The sequence below is a fragment of the Drosophila mojavensis genome, unplaced genomic scaffold, assembly GCF_018153725.1.
Source record: "Drosophila mojavensis isolate 15081-1352.22 unplaced genomic scaffold, ASM1815372v1 contig_80, whole genome shotgun sequence".
NCBI lineage: Eukaryota > Metazoa > Arthropoda > Insecta > Diptera > Drosophilidae > Drosophila > Drosophila mojavensis.
Window position 1 is genome coordinate 3,673,200 of NW_025318906.1, and position 11,394 is coordinate 3,684,593.

The window sequence follows — 11,394 nt, forward strand, 5'->3', positions numbered from 1 at the left end:
ATGCAACAAAAGAAGAAGCAAAAGCCGAAGAAAAGAAACTAATAATGTACCCAGATGGATGACGATGCAGCCTCTATACGCTGCCACACAGCTGAAAGTCGTGGCCAGTGGCACGACGATGCCCAAGCAGTTGCAACAACAAAAACAGCAACAACAACAACAAGGAGGCAACAGAGCTCTAGCGACAGCAACTCCGGTAGCAGCCTCCAACTGAATGGGGGGCATTTAAGTTTAATTTGTGTTCGACTGTTGTTGTTATTTTTTCTTATTTTTTCTGTCTTCTCTTTCTCATTCGCTGCTGCTGTGACGGCTCGACAAATCCCGCAAGCAATGACCGAGAGGCAGAGGCCGAGGCAGAGAGGCTGAGAGCAGAGGCAGCGAACAGCGAGCTGTGAGCTGTGCGAGCTCAAACTCTGCTTCCAGCTACGAACATTGTATTCAGGGCGCATGCCGAAGCCACACACACACAGACACACGCATTCATAGACTCCTATATACATATCTACATTCATTTAGATACGCATTTGTATCTGCCAGTAGATTTTCCCAATATATGCTGATGTGTGTGACGTCACACATGCGGCCGGCAGCAGCCACATCATTCAGCATCATCATAATCATGCTTATGGCAGCCTGCCCCATGCCGTCTTTGCCGCCTTGCAGCCTTGCCGCATGCCTCATATAACCAACCATTCCCAATTACCAGCGACGTCAACAGCAGCAGCAGCAGCCACAGAGGCAGCGGCAGCAGCAGCAGATGTTTATGTGCACTCTACGCGTGTGTGTGTGTATGTGTGTGTGTGTGTGTGTGTGTGTGTGTGAAAAGGCGCCTTTGTAAGTGTATGTGTGTATGTGCGCTTGCCTAAGCTGTTGCTGGCGGTCGTGGCATGCAGCCACAGGCGCGCTAGGGTTGTCAGCAAACTAAAATATGATTTAAAAAAAATAATAGAAAAATTTTATACAACAAAAATTTAGCTTATGTATAAAACATTTATATATTTAAAAAAAAAAAAAAAAAAAAAAATAGACAAATAAATAAATACATAGAAAATATTTTTAAAATCTGCATTTATTAAAAATAAAATATATAAAATATAAAAATATTTATTTTTTTCAAGAAACGAATAATAATAATGTCTGACTAAATAAAAACAAATAAGTAAAATGACAAGAATTTTAAATAAATATGTTATAAACATATAGCAAAATAATATCTATAATATTTTATATAATATAAAATAAATTTAATTATGCAGAAAAGTATTCGAAATTCTTTACTATAAAATACCCTGCCCTACAAATATTACATTCCTTTCATTTTGTTTATAATCTCCATATCTAAATACACACAAATATTGAAAGCAAAGTAAAATCACTCGACAGCCCTGTTTAGCGTGTGTTGCTTTATTATCTACGCGTGCACAGTGCCAGAGAGACAGCGGCAGAGGCAGAGGCAGCGCAGCAGCAGAGCTCAAGCGCTCACTGCCGCTCAGAGCATAATAATGAGTTTTCTCACTATGCGCTTCGTCCTCATTTTCCATATAGCGCACACACACACACACATACACATACACCCAAATATAGAAACAAACAGACAAAGTGACACTGGTCGTCGTCGTCGTCGTCGTCTTCATCGGGGGTAGGCAAAAATAGTAAAAAGAAGAAGATAAAAATAATATGCTGGCTTCACAAGTTAGGCAACGGGGGCTGCTGAATGCCCAGATACAAAATACGCGCCACGAAACGAGCAATGCGAATGGGCGACAAGGCAAAGCCACAGCAGCAGCAGCCACAGTCAGAGCAGCAGCAAACTGGTTGCCAGTGACAGCCTCAGACTTAGCCGCAGTCGAAGTCGCAAGCGTCAGCAGCAGTAGCTGCGGCGAAGATGCGTGGAATGGAGTAGGTATAGCGAAACTGACAACTAAAGCAGCGCTGCCAGCGGCGAAGCCATATGCAGCGGGCAAAGCCAAACCAAGCCAAACCGAACCGAAAAACCAAAAAGCATTAAGCGAAGCGAAGCGAAAATAACAACAAAAGCAAGAGGCAAAAAGCAAACGAAAAATGAATATACGAGTGTATGCGCGTGTGTGTGTGTGTGTGTTTATGTACGTGAGGGTCGCTGAGAGCAGCAGGCAGATAGAGAAGCGAAAGGCGAATTGACGAAACTGTGTGTGAGCGGCGAATGAGCGGCACAAAACAGAGACTCCAATACATAGTCGAACTCAATGCATATGCGAGCATGTACCTATCGGTGTATGTGGCTGAGTGTGTGTGTGTGTTGTGACAAATGTTAGCTGTACGTTACAAACAGCAAGAGGGGCTGAAAGGTTGGGCAATGAAGACAACGACAACAGCGCTGGCAGCGACGCTAGCAGCGCTCAGCATGATACCGAATACCCACAGCCTTGAGAGAGCGATAGAGAGAGCGAGAATATAGTGCGGGCCGAGCGGAGCTCGTGTGCTGCTGCCGACGCCTCTGGCTTTGGCTCAGTTTCGTATGAAAACAAAAGGTTTCTGCTGCTGCTGCCACTGCCGCTGCTGCTGCTGCTGTTGTTGCCTTATAATTAATCAAAAATATTTTAGTTTCAATTAAACGTATGCGGCGTAGCCGATAATAAATTATTTCATTAAAGTTACCTATAGACGGTAGTAGTAAGATACCAATGCACACACAACATACACATACAGAGACGCCAGCACTCAAAAAAATATGCGAAAAGTTGATATGGGTTAAGGGCAGTGTGAGGGGGCAGCACGACACGACAGAAGTTTCAGCGAAATAACGGCAAAAGTTACCCAAAAACTTAAGCTTTACTTCAAGAGAGATAGACAGATTGAGTAAGAGAGGGATGGAGATGGAGAGGCAGAGACAGATGGCAAAGGACAGACAGTGTGAGCGGGAGAGAACTTGTGCAAAAGTTCGCCTAAGTCGCGTACAACTTTTTTTATGTTCACGCCAATTTGATGCTTAGCACGCCAAAAGAGGAGTAGATGGAGAAGGAGAAGGTGCAGGAGATGGAGAACAACTAAAGTAGATGTGAAAGGAAATCCAACTGCGGACAAAACTCTCGACAGTCAATGCAAAAAGTATGCGTAAACTCGAACTAAAGCCCGCAAAAGGTCAGCTCAAAGTTCAATTCCAATGGAAATTTTATCACTTAACTTGCATTGCTTGATATGGGATGTCGTTTGTTATATGAAATGACGAATATAAATGATTTAAACTAAGTTAAATTAAGCATGGAAGGCAAGAATTTAGAGATTTAGAGATCATATTTGAGTATTTTGATTATTTGTGTAGTGGAATGAAAATACATTATAGAATATTTTAAAACTACTAATATATCAGTTTCTTTTCGATGTATTCCTAAAATATTTTTATGATTTTGGTATGTTTATGAATGAAAAACTCCTACAGCTTCTAGAGGTTTTGATTTAGTTAGAAAAAGTTCAATGAATGATTCCAACTGATTTTCAATATGTAATCCTTCAAGTTACTTCTTTTGCTGATTCCTAAAATTCTCAATTGGAAAGAATGCACTCCTCATATTTCATTCCCTTATTACTTCCTCTACTATTAGATATGCACAAGCAATCATTATCCATATTCCATTTCTCTGAGAATCCGTTTTTCCATGACTCTACCCAACCTCTTATTAAATACATACAAGTTTTCGTTAGCTTCATATCCGTAGATATCTAATATATTGCTTTTTAAAGCACTTAAAGAGCTGTAGCTATAAAGACATCAAGGAAAGTTGGTTTTTCTTTTGACTCCATTTTTTTTGTGGTGCCTTTGAAAAGGGGTTTCCGCCATGACGCAGCATTGCCGTTGGCATCCTTCGGAATACAACTTAATTGGGATAAGCCTCTTAGATGCGACGTCAAGGTATCTGTGTCTCTTACACACTCATAGTCATTAAATGAATATTAGAGTTAATTTCGAAGATATAGTCAGTATATTAGATAAGTATATTGAATCTACTCTAAAGGAAAGAACTAAGACAAAACTTGAGGGAAGCTGAAATAATGTATATTCTAGAGAGTTCAAATACCAGGGTAATGCATGTCTGAGCTATAAGAAACCAATGTGGAATTTAAGTATTCATTGTTGAATAAATTGTTATAGAACAAGCCTTTTACTCAACAGTTGTACCCTATAAACAATACTGAAATCTACAATAGCAAAGAAACTATGTAAAATATACTGTTTACTATTCATATTCTTATTCCTAGTATTCCTATACTAGTTGATATTATATACCGCTTATCACGGGCACTCTGACATCAGCCTAAGTTTATTAAATACTTAACTTCGAATTTTATCTCTGAATCGTCAAATTGAAATTGACATCTTGGGTATTTACGCAAAGAGCATACCTTCATATATCATCCTATATATATTTACATATTGTATACCTATATACATACATATATATCTATATCTATATGTATATCGCTTCTTTGCTAAAAATTTCCCGTCAAACCACTTTATGAAGGTGTGCGCATTTTTGTTTTGGTTTTGGTTTTTGGAATGATCTCATGTAGGCGTGATCGATAGGCATCCAATTAGATGAAGATTGCGGATGTCTGAAATGAAAAAGTTGTCATGGAGTGTGTGAGCTTAGACTCTTAGAGTCGAATAAAAACGTATCTGTCATACTTATTTTGAGTGTAATTCAGTCTTGATAAGATTTACAATGGAAATTTTGGGAATAACTCTCGAATGGCATTTTGATTGAGTTTTGATATAGACTTAAAATTTGTATAAGAATTTCTTAAAGTTATGATTAGTCTTCTATATATGTAACATGCTATATATGTATATGTAGCATTGCAGATCAAAATTAAACGAATGAATGAATTTTAAAATCAATAAAGTGGAAAATGTATTAAAACATTTTATCGTTTTATTAGAGTAATCTATCGTTCTACTAGTACTCATCTTGAGTCTATTGAAGTAAATTCTTGCTATTGGAAGAAGAACCTTTGCTCAATCTAATGTCCAGCTGCCAACTTAAAATCCTAAGATTGGATATATGTTATCCAATCTTCTTAAAATGTTACATCTTACATGTACATATTGGTTTTTGGTTGTTTAAAATATCGAATATAGCGAATATAAAGGCTTATTTTGGATTGATAGACAATTGAACACAGGAAAAGTTCTCATTGATTAACATCTCAAATTAAGATAGACTAATATGCACTACAGACAGTGAAGGGAGTTAGTTCTTTTGAAAATGTGTTGTTTTTTCATTATTATGGATAGTTTTTAGTTTATGAAGACCAAAAATCTTAGGAATGAAGTTTGAAATGATATGTATGCAAGCAACTGTTTATTAATTGGAACTTCTGTTACTTGTATTAGTGTATGTTTTTATGGATGTATACATGTATGAATATATGATGTCTGTTAATGAACAGTTCCATCAATCGGCCGTTTTCGTTTCTCCGCCAGAGATTTCAATTGCATCGTCGATAAACGCTCTTTAGAGATTTCACTACTGTACATAAAAACATTAAAGTTCAGCGTTTTATTAAAGCTCAGCATTTCATTTTGTATATACACATTGTAGTTACCCACATATGACTTTTGGCTTCTTTTTTTTTTTTTTATAAAAATAAGCACTTATCGGGTGAGCTCTTCTCAACAGCAATATCAAACAGAAAATATAATATAATCTATATAGCCACACCCATTTTCATATCTAGTCAAAGTCAAACAGATTATGTGGTATATGATACATGTATAAGAGTATGCTGTCTCTCCTCTCCACTCCACCCTCTCTCCCCTTTCCACTTCTATTTCTCCATCGCTCACTCTTGACTTCCTTGATTCGATTATGCAAATTCCTGTGGCAAGTGTTGAAAATCTTGCCTCTGCGCAAATCAAAGCAATTTAAATATTCACTTTAATTGGAAGTGGAATTTGAAAAGTTACAGATGAAGCGACAGCAGCAACGGCAATGTGGCAGCAGCACCGGCAATGTGGCAGCATCCTCCAGCAACAATGTGGCAACAATTTAATCTCTTAAATTGCGCAAAAATTGTACACAGGGTGGCGGGGCGTGTCATGCCTGCTGCCAGCTAAAGAGTCGCCCATTTTCCACCCATCTAAGAGTTTTTGGCAATTTTCGAAATTTTTCCAACCACAACCCTCGCCATTGTCGTCGACTGCGACGCAGCGCAACATTTATAAGCTAATTAGTGGGCCTAATTTCAAGTAAAAGCAGCTAAGTAAACGGAGAAGAGGCCAGGGATTGAGTTTGGGACGGTGACAAATCCCATAGGTCACAGCGGCAGGCATTACGTAATAATTACGTAATAATTTCAAATAAAATTTGCTAAGGTATTTCAATTTGGCGAAAAATATGCACGAAAAATAAGCAAAATTCTTGGACAGGCGGATATCTAAGCGTTAGATGACAAATAGTCTAGCGATTGTTAAGAGATTAGAGTGAGAGCTGAAGGTCTGTACAATTAATCATATATTGTTGTTGCTGTTGTTGTTGCTGTTGTTGTTGTTGTTGTTGCTGTGTGATAAATCGAAACAAATTATAATTGGACAAAGCGCCAAAGCAACAACAACACAAAAAGCTCCACAGCTAGACACACACATATGGGCATAGGTGTGCGTGCGTGCGTGTGAGCAAGCGACATGAAACGAAAAAGGCAAATCAAGCAGCAGAACAAGAACAAAGACAACAACAACAGCCAACAGCAGTAGCAGAGCAGCGGTAACAGCAGCAACAATAAACTACACCCACGAATGCGGCATCAAAATGCGCCTCCAAACAGTTTCCCAATCAAAATGTAAATATGCCGCAGTCGCGGCCAGCGTCAGCGTCGCTGCCGGCCAAATGGTGGTGGCGGCCTGCATTGCCTTGTCGCTGCTGCTGGGGCTGGACGACGCGTCTCTCAGCAGTCGAACGGCCTGTTTGCAATTTAAAAGTAAACACACGCACACATACACACACGGACACACTATAAATGCAGCACAAAAGCAAATGCAAAGCAAAAGCAAAGGCAACGCCATCGCCATGTTTGCGCGCACAACGTGAAACTTGCTTTGCTGCTGCTGTTGCTGCTTGTTCGCTGTCAACGTCAGCAGCAAAATTTTGTACGGAGAGCTAGCGAGCGCCCACTAGGAAATTTACTAGCAAGCTTTACATGTGCGCAGCCGGGTGCTGACTAAATTTAACACTGGGCTGTGTGTATGTTTCTATATATATGTAAGTGTGTGTGTGCGCAACATTAAATGGGAACGATGAACGACGAGTCAAAAGCAATAGCAATAGCAGCAGCAAGAAAGCGTAGCACTTGCTAGTGGGTATGTGTATGCCTGTGTGTGAGTGTGTGTGTGTGTGTGGCTGGCAGTGGTGAGTGAGCGAGCAGCCGTCGGCTGATGCTTGTTGTTGTTGCTGCTGTAGTTGTTGGTATTCGCATTGTAGCTGGCATTCAGCTTTAGACATTTACGTTTACGTGTACCGCAAGTGCTCATTACGTATTCCACTATACACATACACACACACACACACACACACACATGCATACACATGCGTTTTTTGAGGGTTAATATATTGTATGAAAAGATACTTCACAGATTTTACGCTAGCTCGCAAATCTTGCTTGTTTACTCGCTCGTTTATACCCTTAATTTTACTCATTTCAGTTGGATTTTTTCATTTTATTGCATTTTTCTTTGTTTTTTTTTTCTGTGCACACTCTGTCTCGTTCTTTTCGTTGCGTCTATCCTTGTCGTTTTGTGTGCGCGTACTTTGTGCCTAATAAATTATGCGCCCTTTTGATAAATGTCACTTTGAAAGTACATTCCACCTAATTGTGGCAAGAGCGTGAACGAAAGTAGCGGGAGAAACAGAGAGAGTGAGTGTGAGAGAGAGCAAGGGAGTCTGAGATTGAGAGAGTGGGGACATTAATTGCCATAAAGGCGCTGTAATGAGCGCACCTGTCAAAATTTATTTCATATTTAACAGTTTGTTGTGGCAGCTGAAGAAGAAGAAGAAGAATCAGGGAAAGGAGAGTGGGTATTGAATCAGGGAAAGGAGAGTTGGTATTGAAGTGAAGCTTTCATTGGAAGTACAGAAATAAGGGGAAATGAAGCGAAACGTATAACAATGAAATTCATTTGAAGCAAAGCTAAACATTTGATTACATTTGAAAATAAAACAAATGGGTTTAGAAATTGATAAAGACAGAGTATATATTAATAAAATATTAAATATATAGAGGATCAAATTAAAGAGAATAAAGTGAAACAGAATGGAAATGAAATTTGGCAGAGGAAATCCAAGCAAGTAGAAAAAATTGATTTATTTACTAAAATTCGTATTAACCGAAATTGAAGCAAAACTAAAAAAAAACGTTGGCAGTAAAGCTGATATGAAATGGAATTGAATGAAATGGAACACACTGAAGCAGCAACGTAGTTGAACTAATAAAAATATGCGTTTAAGAATCTTAGCTATAAATGGAGCTCTAAAATATATGAAGAAAGATATAGAATACAATCAAAGCATAGATAGCATATATCATATAGAGGACACTTATTCATTTGAGTGCGAGAAACGAAATGGAATCGTATTGCCCGATCTATATAGCTAAACCATATTTGAGGCGTTTCTAAATACTATTAAACATATCTACAGATGTGTAGGACTGCTAAATAGATTACAAGGTAATGAAAAGAACTTGAATAAATGGGATCTTGATTAACACAGAATATAATCTTCCTAGATTCCTGGCCACGATAGGCTCAATTAGCCGTCTATGTAAAATAACTGTATCAAGTATATTTATTAAATGCGATAATAGGGATATCTACACACTTTGAGCTATAAATGTGTGTAAAATAGATACATCATCTTATAGTCATATGAAATATCTATTTACTATTTGTATATACGATCATTTTCATAGTCTTAAGTAAATGCTAAATTGCATTATAATATTATATTATAGGTTGCTCGGCTGGCTTTGGTACTTTGGCAGGCGGAACTTGCCATAAATGATATAAATTGTATTTACATTCTATAAAAAGTATTTTTAATTGGGGTCTATGTTTAAATAGTATAAAAAGTATATAACGAATACAAAAAGCTCGGGAAAAAAGCCGAACACAATATTTGAAAGGTATCTATAACCAATGAAAAGTATCGCTAACGTTGTACAGTAGCTGAAATATTTTGAAAGGCTGTTTAAGATACGTTTGTCATTTAGATCTATAATCGTTAGTTATTTAACAATTTATTCCAATTTATATGAAATGTATATGAAACAACAAAGTGATTAATATACTCCCATTGAAATTGACCCGAAGAATTGTTCAATCCATAAACAATTTCAAATGTATCTATGTTATGCATACTTAAATCTGATATCTTATAGAAACAAATGGCAATGAATTAACACAAACAAATATGAAATGGAAATGAATATACTTGGAAGTCCGACGATTACCAAATGTATCTACGCCCAAACAGGAGTATCTGCAGCAGAGTGTTTGCCGAGCTCTGCAAATATCCTGCAGCTTCTCGAAATGTAATATGCAACCGCACAGACAAAACCACAGGCGGTTGCCACACGCACACGCAGAGAGACACCCACACACACACGCACGCACATTAAATATTCGTTTTGCCAGGAGGATTCATTTACAGTTGGGTCGCAAGGACACACACACACACTGCATACACTCACATATGTATCTATGGCTGCAGTTGGCATTTGAACCTCGAGTGGAGCGGGTCGCTTATAATTACTTTAGCATGCTGCATTTGCAGTGGTTTTCGGTTAACTCCATTCCAAAGGAGATGCCATGAATTATGTGCTACCGGAAATGGAACAAGGTGCACGTTAAGCTAACCACAAACACCCACTGACCGTAGAAGGGAAGTTAGTGGAAAGTCATTTATGGACTAGCCGGGGATTGGTTGCGATGCATCATAAGCATCTATAAGATATGCATAGATATTTAGTGTATAGTTAAGTAACTCACGATCTACTCCGTTGTTTGAGAAGAACATTCCATTCGAATACTATAGTAAGCATTTTCCTGTTATTGTTAATGCAATTTAATGTAGAATCAAGAAAATATGCATATATAATTGGGCAAAATAATCCATATTTTCATCATCCGATAGGATGATAGAGCAAAAGATAGAGAAGCCACATAGTTAGAGTGAGAGAAGATAGATAAACACAGGCAAACGAGAGAGGGAAGTACGAAAGAGGCGAGAGACATGGAGGGAGATAGAAGGAGACAGGAAGAGAGAGAGAGAGAGAAAGAGAGAGTGAGACTGTCTGTGTGAGACAGAGAGAGATAGAGGGAGAGGGAGCGAGAGACAGAGCGAGATTAAGTGAGTGTGAGAGAGCGTGAGAGAGAGAGAGGGGGAGATCAACAGCGAGAGAAGAATCGAATAATACACATGGAGAGAGACAGAGAGAGAGAGAGAGAGAGAGAGAGAGAGAAAGGGAGAGCCAGAAAGAGAGAGAGAGACAGAGAGAGATAGTGAATGTGATACATGGACAGACAGCGCCGCACATACTATGAAAGGAATATATCAAAGTAAAAACTGTGGGATCCTACAAATGGTGTAGCGATAAGTTACTGAGTAGAAATCCCTTCACAAATTTACCTATTATGTATTTTTAAAAATTTATATATAACTGCATTGACAATGTACAATGATTACTGTTGACTTTTCCCGCAACTCCTATAATGGCAGAAATCAAGTTTCTTTAACCATTAAAACAGTTTCTATAAAAAAATTAACTTAAGTCCCAGAAATTTAAATTAGATAATGTCAGTCTCCCTTTAGGGCTCACATGTCGCACGATAAACTGTACTTATTGTACAATTGTACGAGCATCACAGATAGAAGCAGCACCGTCGCGTCGCAAGTGAACGCTTATCTGCATCATTTATCAAACTGAATGTCTGAGGACGATTTATCCAGCCACTGCCATGCATATCAATGTGTAGCGAGCCTTGAAATCAACGCGAAGACGTGCGAGAAATATGTGCTCAAGGACATGCGATTTGCCACTTGTCGCTGTCAACGTTTGGTTTTTTTTTATTTTTTTCGTCTTGCCTTAACCCTTTGAAATGCAAATTTGAACGTTTTCAAATTCAATAAAATTCACAATGGCTTTTCCTCTGGGCGGCTGTCAAAACGGAAAGCGAGATCAAGTAGGCTTCATATGTCAAGTGGGTGTCTGTCACAGAGATGCAGATACAAAGATACACATGCACACACGCACGCTCGAACACATATACATTTACACACACGCAAGCAGAGAATGATACCTTTTGCATATGGCCCCACATATTCATATTTTATACAAAATGCCCAACGCACGGAGCATAACAAC